Source organism: Schistocerca serialis, chromosome 6 (assembly GCF_023864345.2).
Source record: "Schistocerca serialis cubense isolate TAMUIC-IGC-003099 chromosome 6, iqSchSeri2.2, whole genome shotgun sequence".
NCBI classification, from domain to species: Eukaryota; Metazoa; Arthropoda; class Insecta; order Orthoptera; family Acrididae; genus Schistocerca; species Schistocerca serialis.
Genome location: NC_064643.1, coordinates 727115234 through 727126782, shown reverse-complemented (window position 1 = coordinate 727126782; position 11549 = coordinate 727115234). Strand labels below are relative to the sequence as shown.

General features: G+C 42.6%; 1 pseudogene; it reads right to left on the bottom strand.

Annotated features, from left to right (window-relative positions):
• Positions 1-1370: 1370 nt before the first annotated feature.
• On the bottom strand, positions 1371-1488 carry LOC126485187 (5S ribosomal RNA; annotated as a pseudogene).
• Between the last annotated feature and the right edge of the window lie 10061 nt (positions 1489-11549).

Here is an 11549-nt window from a genome sequence, read left to right as displayed (position 1 = left end):
CGAAAGAGGGATTGTCGGTATGCCTCTGTGTGGGCTCTAATCTCTCTGATTTTATCCTCATGGTCTCTTCGCGAGATATACGTAGGAGGGAGCAATATACTGCTTGACTCCTCGGTGAAGGTATGTTCTCGAAACTTCAACAAAAGCCCGTACCGAGCTATTGAGCGTCTCTCCTGCAGAGTCTTTCACTGGAGTTTATCTACCATCTGCGTAATGCTTTCGCGATTACTAAATGATCCTGTAGCGAAGCGCGCTGCTCTCCGTTGGATCTTCTCTATCTCTTCTATCAACCCTATCTGGTACGGATCCCACACTGCTGAGCAGTATTCAAGCAGTGGGCGAACAAGCGTACTGTAACCTACTTCCTTTGTTTTCGGATTGCATTTCCTTAGGATTCTTCCAATGAATCTGTCTGGCATCTGCTTTACCGACGATCAACTTTATATGATCATTCCACTTCTGCTGGTCTCGAGGTCCCAGTAACTAGAGTCTCCTCGAACCCTCGTCTTCCGACAGACTCACCGAACGAGCGCCTGCGTCAGCTAATTGGGAGGTGGTACGTCCCCAACCTATCAGAACTCCTAATTATTAAATTTTACATCAACTGCCGGTTGCAGAGGTAAAAATCTCCCCGGATCACATGCAGGAACAAGGCCTTTCGTGGCCTACTTGTATTAATAATGAAGTTACCTGCCCATTTTATAGTAAACAGAATGTCCACAATTCAAATGCTGGCCTTGTAATTTGTCCATTTCTGTTTAGGAGGCTAGCAGCTTTATTTTGGTGGTAAGGGGGAGCAGTCTCCGTCGGCCTGCAAGAGACTTCTATGGCTTGACGGCGAATTCATTTACGCCCCCATTGTCCACTATGAGGCCTGCGTTCACGTGGCCACACAAATGCGAGTGGTTAGTTTCCCCTCCCACGACATGAATTTTGAGTTCCACAGTTTAAAACTTGAGCTTTGAACACACTACCAAGCACATAAGTTAATTTAAATGTAGATCTAGATGCAAAAGTATTGCTGCTCGTTCTAATACCCTTCAGCGTAGCCTTTATTAGTGCTGTGACAAAATGACCCAGGCATTTATTGCACGTTTTAAATATATTCCAATTTCTAAGATATTCCTTTTATGTTGGGTGGTAATTTTATGTTCCATTCACTACGTTTTAATCACTCCGTCTTCAGGCCACGAGTGGCCTACCGGGACCATCCCACCGCCATGTCATCCTCAGTTGAGGATGCAGTTAGGAGGGGCGTGGGGTCAGCACACCGCTCTTCCTGTCGTTATGATGGTATTCTTGACCGAAGCCGCTACTATTCGGTCGAGTAGCCTCAATTGGCATCACGAGGCTGAGTGCACCTCGAAAAATGGGAACAGCGCATGGTGGCCGGGATGGTCACCCATCCAAGTGCCGACCATGCCCGACAGCGCTTAACTTCAGTGATCTCACGGGAACCGGTGTAGCCACTGCGGCAAGGCCGTTGCCATTCACTTTGTTTTAAGTGTTCAATATTTTGAATAAATTTCATTACGTGCGAAACGTTGTTAAACATCAGTGTGATTGATTTGTAGTGAACGAAACCTGTGTAGTAGCCAGCGCACTTTCTGTGCATCCGAGCGCACCGATTACGACTCTAGGGTTGGAGATACTAATTAGTAGCCGGCTGAGCGCGCTGGAAAGGATCGGCAGAAGCGTACTGGAAGAGCGCCGGCGGCGTTTATCCCTGCGAGGAGGGACGTGGAGAGCAGCGGGGGCCAACGGCGCGTGACGCGACGCCAGGTGTCGAAGTTATAAGGTGGAGAGTGCGCGGCCGGCTGTGACGGCTGGCGGCCGCCTCCTACTTGCTACCTGCCGCCCTGACAGCGCACACGAGCCAGATACACATCGCCCGCGTCGCGCGCTTTTTGTGCTCACCACATCGCCTTCCTTCCCCACTCGCCGACTGTCGTCAGACACTAGCCCCAACACGGGATCGATGCAGATATTCTCGATGCTCTATCGCGTGCAGATATCTTCGTCGCTTTGTATCCACTGTTACAAGCAGCAGATATTTAGAATTCTGTGGTGTCACGGGCAGCGCTACAAAATGGTTCGAGTCATACCTCACTAACAGGAAACAAAGGGTGTCAGTGCAAGGGACTAGTGAATTAAGTCATCAGTCATCATCAGAATGGGAAGAAATTACATGTGGTGTCCCGCAAGGATCCATCTTAGGGCCAATGCTTTTTCTTGTGTTCATTAATGATCTCTCATCAGTTACACTCCCAGAAGCAGAGTTCGTTTTGTTTGCAGATGACACAAGTATTGCAACAAATAGTATGTCAAGTGTAGTTCTAGAAAGATCTGCTAATGATATTTTCAGGGATATTAATAAATGGTTTAAAGCCAACTCACTGACATTAAACTTCGAAAAGACTCACTATATGCAATTCAGAACCTGTAAGAGGTTTCCACCCAGCATATGCATAAAGTATGAAAAAGAGCAGATAGAAGAGGTTGACAGTCTTAAATTCCTTGGATTACAACTTGATAATAATGTCAGTTGCGAGGAGCACACCACAGAACTGCAGAAACGCCTTAACAAATCTGTATTTGCAATTCGAGTGTTAGCAGACATAGGCGACATAAAAATGAAAAAGCTTGCATACATTGCCTACTTTCATTCCATAATGTCATATGGTATAATATTTTGGGGTAACTCTTCAAGTCAAACAAAAGTTTTCAGAGTCCAAAAGCGTGTAATACGTATTATTTGTGGAGTAAATTAACGGACGTCCTGTAGAAATCTCTTCAAAGAACTGGGTATACTAACTCCTGCCTCTCAGTATATTTACTCCTTAATGAAATTTGTCCTAAATAATATATCTCTTTTTCCAACAAACAGCTCAATTCATACATACAACACCAGGAACAAAAATGATCTGCACAAGGACTTAAAAGCACTTACTTTAGTTCACAAAGGGGTCCACTACTCAGGAACACACATCTTCAATGATTTGCCAGCAAACATAAAAAATTTAGTTACAAATAAAGATCAGTTTAAAAGGAACCTGAAAGATTTACTAGTGACCAACTCCTTCTACTCCATTGACGAATTTCGTAATAGAAAAAACGATGTATTGTATGTATTCATACTATTAGTATTGTTATTTCAGCTTAAAAAAAAAAGAGGAAGAATTGACATGTTCCACATCCACGAGGATCTCCTCAGCACTGATCTATGGAACGAAAAACTAATCTAATCTAACCTACATCCACTTCGTCTTGCTTCGCTGCAGTCAAGCTTCGCCTCGCTCTTGGTCTCCTCCCTCCTCTCCTACACAGACTTCCTTTCACAACCGATTATCTCTCGATGCCTCAGGATGAGTCTAACTAACAAAAATGGAATGGCTCTAACCACTATGGGACTTAACATCTGAGGTTATCAGTCCCATAGAACTTAGAACTACTTAAACCTAACTAACCTAAGGACATGACACACATCCATGCCCGAGGCAGGATTCGAACCTGTGACCGTAGCAGTCGCGCGGTTCTGGACTGAAGCAATCTAGCTAACACGTTCTTTCTTTTATTCAAGTTCCGATCTGTTCATTAGTCATCCGATTTATTAAATAATCTTCAGCATTATTCTGTTACCACCAGATTTCAAACGGTTGTATTTTCTTAATGCTTGTAATGTTTACTTTCCACATTTCACTTCTCTTCTAATCTGCACTGCAGACAAATGCCTTGGTGTCCAAAACTAAAGCATGGAAGTAACTTTGTAAGGTGTCAGGCAAATCCAACACCTTCCATGAAAACCCTGACATGATAGCAAATCCGGCAGTATGTCCATAGCTCCGAATAAATCCTGACATTAAATTAACCAAAGTAATATGATCAATGAATCAGCAAATGGAATAACACAGACTAACACAAGAACTTCTAAATCCATGTCATACCTTCACACCGTGAAACAGACGCAGTTCCGAGAGGAGAAACGAGAACAGAAGCCAATAGCAGACCTGTGTACGCTAGAAGGCCCTATGATAAGAGCGGGACAATTGGACACCCGCTTCACCAGCCGACCGCCAAGAGGTCCATCCCCCAGCCCAAGTTAAAAGATAGAGCCCTCCAGAAGAACAGTATAGATCTTACGATAGCACTAAAAGGGCCACACCACCTGAAAGTTTTAGTGTGAGACTATACGTGTCTTGTTACGTAGCTAACATTAATAACATTGTCGCACCACGAAAAGTATAACGTTTCTCATTGGATGGACAGAATTTTTGTAGGCGAAGCTTAAGGTTAACATTCAGACGCTGATTTGTCAGTTGAAAACACAGCCAGATACCTTTTTCTTGAACCAACTTCGGTAGGCAGTTGTAAAGATAAGTTTGAGAGAGTTGCCACCGAGACAGCAAGGTGTGCGCCGCCAGCCGACCCTGACGCTGCCTAACCACCGTCAAGGTAATGAACGCACGCAATGCCGCATAAGTGAACATAAGGCTTCACTCAGAACTGCAGAAGTCTCATCTGTTACATCCCCTTTTTACGTAATACTAGTGTCGATCATCAAACTTCGTGGTATTCACATTTGCTAGTTGAAGTTAAAATCGGAAATGCGATGATTTTTCTGTTATATAATTATTGAGTCAGCCAATGTAATTTACGACAAGTTAAATAAGTCATTAAAGATAATTGAGGGTCACTGTAGACCATTTTTGATAATTTTCTGTTTTATGAAACAGAATTTAAACCTAGATTATAGATGTGATATGACATAGGTCATCCTTCGATCCATTATAGAAGCCGGCCGAAGTGGCCGTGCGGTTAAAGGCGCTGCAGTCTGGAACCGCAAGACCGCTACGGTGGCAGGTTCGAATCCTGCCTCGGGCATGGATGTTTGTGATGTCCTTAGGTTAGTTAGGTTTAACTAGTTCTTAGTTCTAGGGGACTAATGACCTCAGAAGTTGAGTCCCATAGTGCTCAGAGCCATTTTCCATTATAGAACTTGAAAACCCATTCACGGAATATTCGTTCACATTTTTGTTGAACGCAGTTGGTTTTGGTCATCCAGTATTAAAATATTTCCTTTTCTCAATAGTACAATTTATAAACAATGATTTGTGAGTAGAACAAAAATTCCAGTGGTAAACTTAAGTGCTTTTTCGACGTTATTTTATCAGCTAACTAAAAGCAGGAAAGCCTTGAACCCCTTCCACTAAATTTAGTAACTATTAAGATTCTTTTACAGGGAGTGCAGTGGAGCTGACGCTGCAATCATTAAGTATTTGATTATATCATCGCTAGTCTCACTGAACTAAAAAATGGTTCAAATGGCTCTGAGCACTATGGGACTTAACATCTGTGGTCATCAGTCCCCAAGAACTTAGAACTACTTAAACCTAACTAACCTAAGGACATCACACACATCCATGCCCGAGGCAGGATTCGAACCTGCGACCGTAGCAGTCGCGCGGTTCCGGACTGAGGGCCTAGAACCGCGAGACCACCGCGGCCGACTTCTCACTGAACTCTTCTGAACTCTACATGTCATGTGTCATCTGGCGTCTCCTTACCAGCAACAGGTCCCAGGTTCAAATTCCCTAAAAAACACGCTCAGAGCGTCGTTGCGCGAAAGTGGTAGGGAGACACGACTTAGAACAAACAGACACCACACAGAATGTTAGAACTTTCGCAAGATTTGTCACCGGCAGGTAACGTAGCTCGTAGAAACTTTGATCATACACAAAAAGAACTGCTACAACATAGTACAAATGGCAACAGAAAGAGATATGCAACGAGACCAACAGAAAGGAGAGTTTAATTGAAAGATCGTAATTACATCGAAATGCTTGCGATTTATGATGATTCCCTTATCTTTACGAAAGGCAGGTTAAGTGTCCTAATAGGGTGTGTGAGCAGTGAGTGCTCCATGACGTGCTCCCATGATGGCCACAAGCTTGGTAAAGAGGTTTTGTGCTAGGGCGTTCCATTCCTCAACCTCCGCCATTCACAACTGCTTTATGTTGGTTGGTAGACGTGGACGTACTGCGATAGCTCCCTCCAACGTATTCTAGACGTGCTCGATAGGATTTGGGTCAGGGGAAGGGGCAGACCAGCCCACACGCCGAATACCTCCTCTTTCCAAGAGCTCCTCCACAAGCGCAACTCGATGCCGTCCCATTTGTCATCCATAATAATATAGTCAGGGCCGAAAGTAAACGTGAAAAGACTTACATCGAGGAACAAAGTGTTACAATGACGATACCGGTTCAAAGATTTGAAGGTCAGTAAGTCCAAGCAACATTATGCCTTGTCAACAGGAAATACTGGGTTAGCCAGTGAACTGTGAAGATTTAAATAAGTAACTAATTCTGTAAGAAAATTTTTTTTTAGTTTAATGGTTACAAATATAAAGTGCAAAGGTAGCCATTTACTGTACAATAAGTGAAAAAATTATTTTTTGAATATAGCATCTGCCAAATGACCTCCACTTGAATCTATGCACTTCTGCAGCCGGGCCTGGAACTTTCCCATGACATTTTGCAGCATATTGACTGGTATTCATTCAATTTCGTCCCGAATTCGTTGTTTTATGGCTGGGATAATTCTGGGTGGATCGTTCTGAAAAACTCTTGTTTTTAAGGAACCCCACAGAAAAAAGTCGCAGGTTGTCAAATCTGGAGAACGAGGGGGCCAAGGGATATCCCCGTTTCGGGAAATGAAGCCGCCTGAAAACAAAGCATTCACAGCATTCGTGGCAACTCTTGCAGTGTGGCTTGTTGCCCCATCTTGTTGGGACATTGTGTGTTCATTGACTGGGATACGGGCGAGTTCTGGCGTAAGAAAGTTCTGGATCGTTGCAACGTAACGCACAGAGTTAACAGTCACAGCACTTCCATTGATATCCTCGAAGAAAAATGGGCCTATGATCCCTCTTGCCGACATTGCGCACCAAACAGTCACTTTTTGAGCATGAAGAGGCATTTCGTGAAGTGCGCCAGAGTTTTCCTCCGACCAGTATCAACTAGACAGGTGAAAATGCACCTCATCGTTCATCCACAAATGGTTTACTTGGTCGTCATTTTCTTCAAGTCTTCTGGCCATTTCCTCACAAAACTGTAATCGTTTCTGATAGTCACTTGGTTTGAGAGATTGCACAATCTGTATTTTGTATGGGTGAAAATGTAAATTTTGACGAAGAACCTTTCTCACCGAAGCATTACTTATTCCAAGACGTGGAGCATGTTGTTTGGCAGACCGGCGTGGACTTCTGAGCATTGCCTGTTGAACATCAGCGATTTTTTGAGGGATTCGAACGGTTTTTGCACTCCCACCTCGTTTTCTAGACGTTGATCCAGTTTGTTCAAGGTTTTTATTCGAGGGAGCCGGCCTGTTGCACGGTATGTTGAAATGGCGTCGATAAGCACGTCGCGTTTTCACCAAACATTCACCATTAGTATAATACGCTTTAACCCCGTAGCCACGATGTCCACCCGTCCAACGATCCATCGCAACTAAGTGGCGGGACATGCAGGTAGAACGGAGCCGGCCACCACTACCCTCACCACTCTCATTCCAGCTGTCAAGGCCATCTCTTATCTGCCCGTTTCACTGGCTAAACCTGTACCTGGGCCACCAAAACGATCGTGTTCAAGAACGCCGGACGTAACGTCATACGGCGTGAGGTGGGAACGTTTAATGCTCCAAGAACATTGACTAACATGATCGTTTTAGTGGTCCAGGCGTTACAGCTTGAGGAAGCGTAATGTTGCATGGGCCTACTGACTTCCAAATCTGAACACAGTACATTCAGCGGTCAACGTTGTGATATTTCACTCGATCCTCAGGTGCGTCTTTTCAAGTGTTTATTCGGCCCATTCGACGGCATCGGTCAGTGCTGGAGGGGGGTGGGGGAAGGGGGTGGAGGCTCTTGGAACGATGTCGAGCGAATGGACTGGCTATGCTTTCTCCTGACCCGAATCCCACAGGGCATGTGTCGAATATGTTGGAGAGACTGTTGCAGAATTTCCACAAGTACCAACCATCGCTCAGCAGTTGTCACTCATGCTAGTGGAAGAATGGAACGCCCTGCGAGAAAAACTGTTTACCAGGCGTGGGCCAGCATGGGAGAACGTCGCTGAGCATACACTGCCGTCCTTGGTGATCACACACAGTAATGAGAAATGTGTAATGTTGAAGGGACCACCACAAATCGCGGTGACTTAAGTGTAATTGCTGTCCTTGAATAAAAGTTTCATTTCTGTTCGTCTCACTGCTATCTCTTTCAGTTATCTTCTGTACTGCACTGTACTATACTGTAGCAGTTCTGCCTGCGTCCGGTCCAAGTTTCAGCGAGATCTGTACCTTGGTAGTGACACATCACGCGAAACTTACTTCCGGCCTTAAGTTTTGCACACCGTTGTGTTTTCAGAAAGACCCCTTAACATTTAAACTTATATTAGATGCTTATAAATCTTATTTTTTCAGAAATGATTTTCTTGCTAACCCTGTCTGTATTTGACATCCTATCAGCTTCAGCCGTAGCCATTTATTTTGATACCGAAATAAAAAGTACCATCTAGTAGTTTTAGTATCTCAATTCCTGATTTTACTTGATTCGTTCGATTACATTTATTACCCTTGTCTGCCTTTTATTACCCGTACAGCGTAACGAGCAACGCTCTGGTTTACGAGACAAGATGATCAGCCGGACCCAGTTGGAATTAGCGCGGCGGATTAACGACCACGGCTGGTGCATCGGCCAGCCAGAGTATGGTTTTTAGGCGGTTTCCCACTCTCGTGCAGGCATATGCTGGCTGGCCCAGCTTTCTGCCTCAGAAAAAACGATACACGAACTGTTAAAATACGATCACACACAGAACAAAGTTTATACGATTCTCTGACAGGCGGCGCACACATACGACTTCCCATCATCTCGTAGCTTACGATTACGACGACGAGAAGGGCATTCGTCTGCGAAGTAGAATAAAATATAGCCTCGACAAAACTTGACTGCAGCCTGTCAATAGTTGGGATAAACGCTAACCCAAAAAAGACGACGCTTGTTTTACATTTGTCGATGTTTATCTTGTACTTACATTTCAAAACAATATCAATACCATTCAGTTGTTCTTCCATCACCCATGCCGTGTTTGCTAGAATTACAATGTCATCTCTTTCCATCTAGTAAAAATAAATCTAATCCATACATCTAAAAAAGACAGAATGTGCTTTTCTAAAAGTGAATAAAATAAATAACTTGCTGTGCAGTGAAATACAGCTTTTGCTTTACTGTGTAAGAGAAAGTCTGAAATAAACTGTTTAAATAGAAAGACACAAATGTATTGAAGTAACTTACTTTACGCAATTATTTACAACATGCATAAAATGTAGCTGATTAATTTGCGTCAGGGCGTAAAAAAGCTACACGCTGAAAAGAGAGGGTTGTCAAAATGCATAACATATTGATATATATGTCATGGATCAATTTATTTTAGCACGACTGGATACTTCTGGAATGTCTAGTTCTTCATAACAGACCACTGCAACATTCATCTTCTCATAACGTAACTCGCTCGCTACGTAAGCTATACTCCGATCTGAAAAAAACATTATTTGCTACAAATTCATAGATCGTTCAAATGGCTCTGAGCACTATGGGACTCAACTACTGAGGTCATCAGTCCCCTAGAACTTAGAACTACTTAAACCTAACTAACCTAAGGACAACACACACATATCCATGCCCGAGGCAGGATTCGAACCTGCGACCGTAGCGGTCTCGCGGTTCCAGACTGTAGCGCCTAGAACCGCACGGCCACTCCGGCCGGCTAAATTCGTAGAGTTCTGTGTTCTTTTTATTACTTCTGCAATAAAGAAAAATTCAGTTTTTTTTTCTGGGACAATTTCATTCAACAACTTCGCAAAGCTAGGAAATTCATTTTACGTGCACCTCACATATTTCAGCAGTAGGGAAAAAATCTTTGTATACCTTTCCATGCTCATTACTCTACGGATACAAGCACGCTTATCTCCAAATAGGTGAAGAGAAAAGTGTCATCTGCAAGCACTGGTGTTTTATACAGGAAAAAGTTTCGTGTTCTCTAGAGTTTAAAATGTTTATAGCAGGTATGACTGGTACCTCAAACTGTAATTCGTTTTCCTTCCATAATCGATAACTCTTAGCATCATAATACATGTCGTCAGTAACAACAGAACTTCAGTAGTACTGTCCTCTCAGAAATCCTTTCATGACAAAATAAATCTCTTATGCTGCTATCACTGTGATTCCACATTCGAATGAAGTGTGCACAAACAGAACCTCCATGAATCTAATACAACTGTGGGTTGCTTCGTTGAAAGAGTGTGCTTTCCTTACCTTGTCTTGTTCAATAAATAGCTGCAAAATATGCTTCCTCACTAAATACCTTACAGTGCCTCTTCTGTCTTCCTCAGAACAACATATTTTGTTAACCTTCAGCGTAATATCCTACGAATCATAAGCCACTTCACGTAATATACCATAATTGCACCAAAAATATACGATAATTGCATCATAATAACCCATATTAACATCATAAGCCTTACGTGGCAATCATAAAGCAAAATTCCCCATCGTATTCCATATCTATATCGCACAGCATTCCCTAGGTTCATCATGCGTATGCATACAATTCTGAAATTATCACTCTTCAAAAATATTTCATAAATAGAAGAACAAGCATCAGTCAGAAATGTTCCTAGATAAAATAATGCCTATCAGAAATAGCTTCCTCTATATAGAGCCACTCATACACAGTCTCTAATTCAAAATAAGGTCAGCAGTTATACCTTTGCAATTCATGACGTGCTTCACGAAATATGTACCTAAAGAAAAAGTCATCTCACGCACTTTCCTCAAAAATAAAACATTATTCTGACTCGTAAAGGTAAAGCAAAATGTTCATCACAAGTTACCACAAGACACAAGAAACTTCTTTATATGTGCAAACTATCTTCCTGGGGAAAAATGAGTATCTTAGAACCTCAAAACCAAGTGTATTCTGCTATACCAAGATCTCAAAAGAAAATTTCCAAACTCAAGAAATAATTTAAAAGTACTGCATTTCAATCAGTTACTTCACCAGTAAACTCAGAATAACACCAACTGAATTCAAATTGTTCGCAGATGGCTTACCGTTCCATATTGTCATAGTGCAAATATAGATGAAATAAAAAGTCTGTTTCCACTGTCTTATCAGTTTGTAAGATTATGCTTTGCATATTCTTTTCTTCACACAGCACAAATCATAGATCATCACTAGTCTTAAAATCCGTATGAGGTAGATTGACAGTAAGAGATACATTAACAGATAGATACATAGATTAGTTGGAGAGTATGGAACAGTGCTGGAAGCTGAAGTAAGAAAATGCACTGTAACAGCTGGGGCACCTATGCTAGCCACCGCATATGGTTATCAAAGTACAGTAAACCCCTAGGGCACTATTCTTTTTTCACTTTGATGTTCGACACATGAAGAAGACCTCTTAATTTATGTGTTCTTATGGCTTCAAGTTCC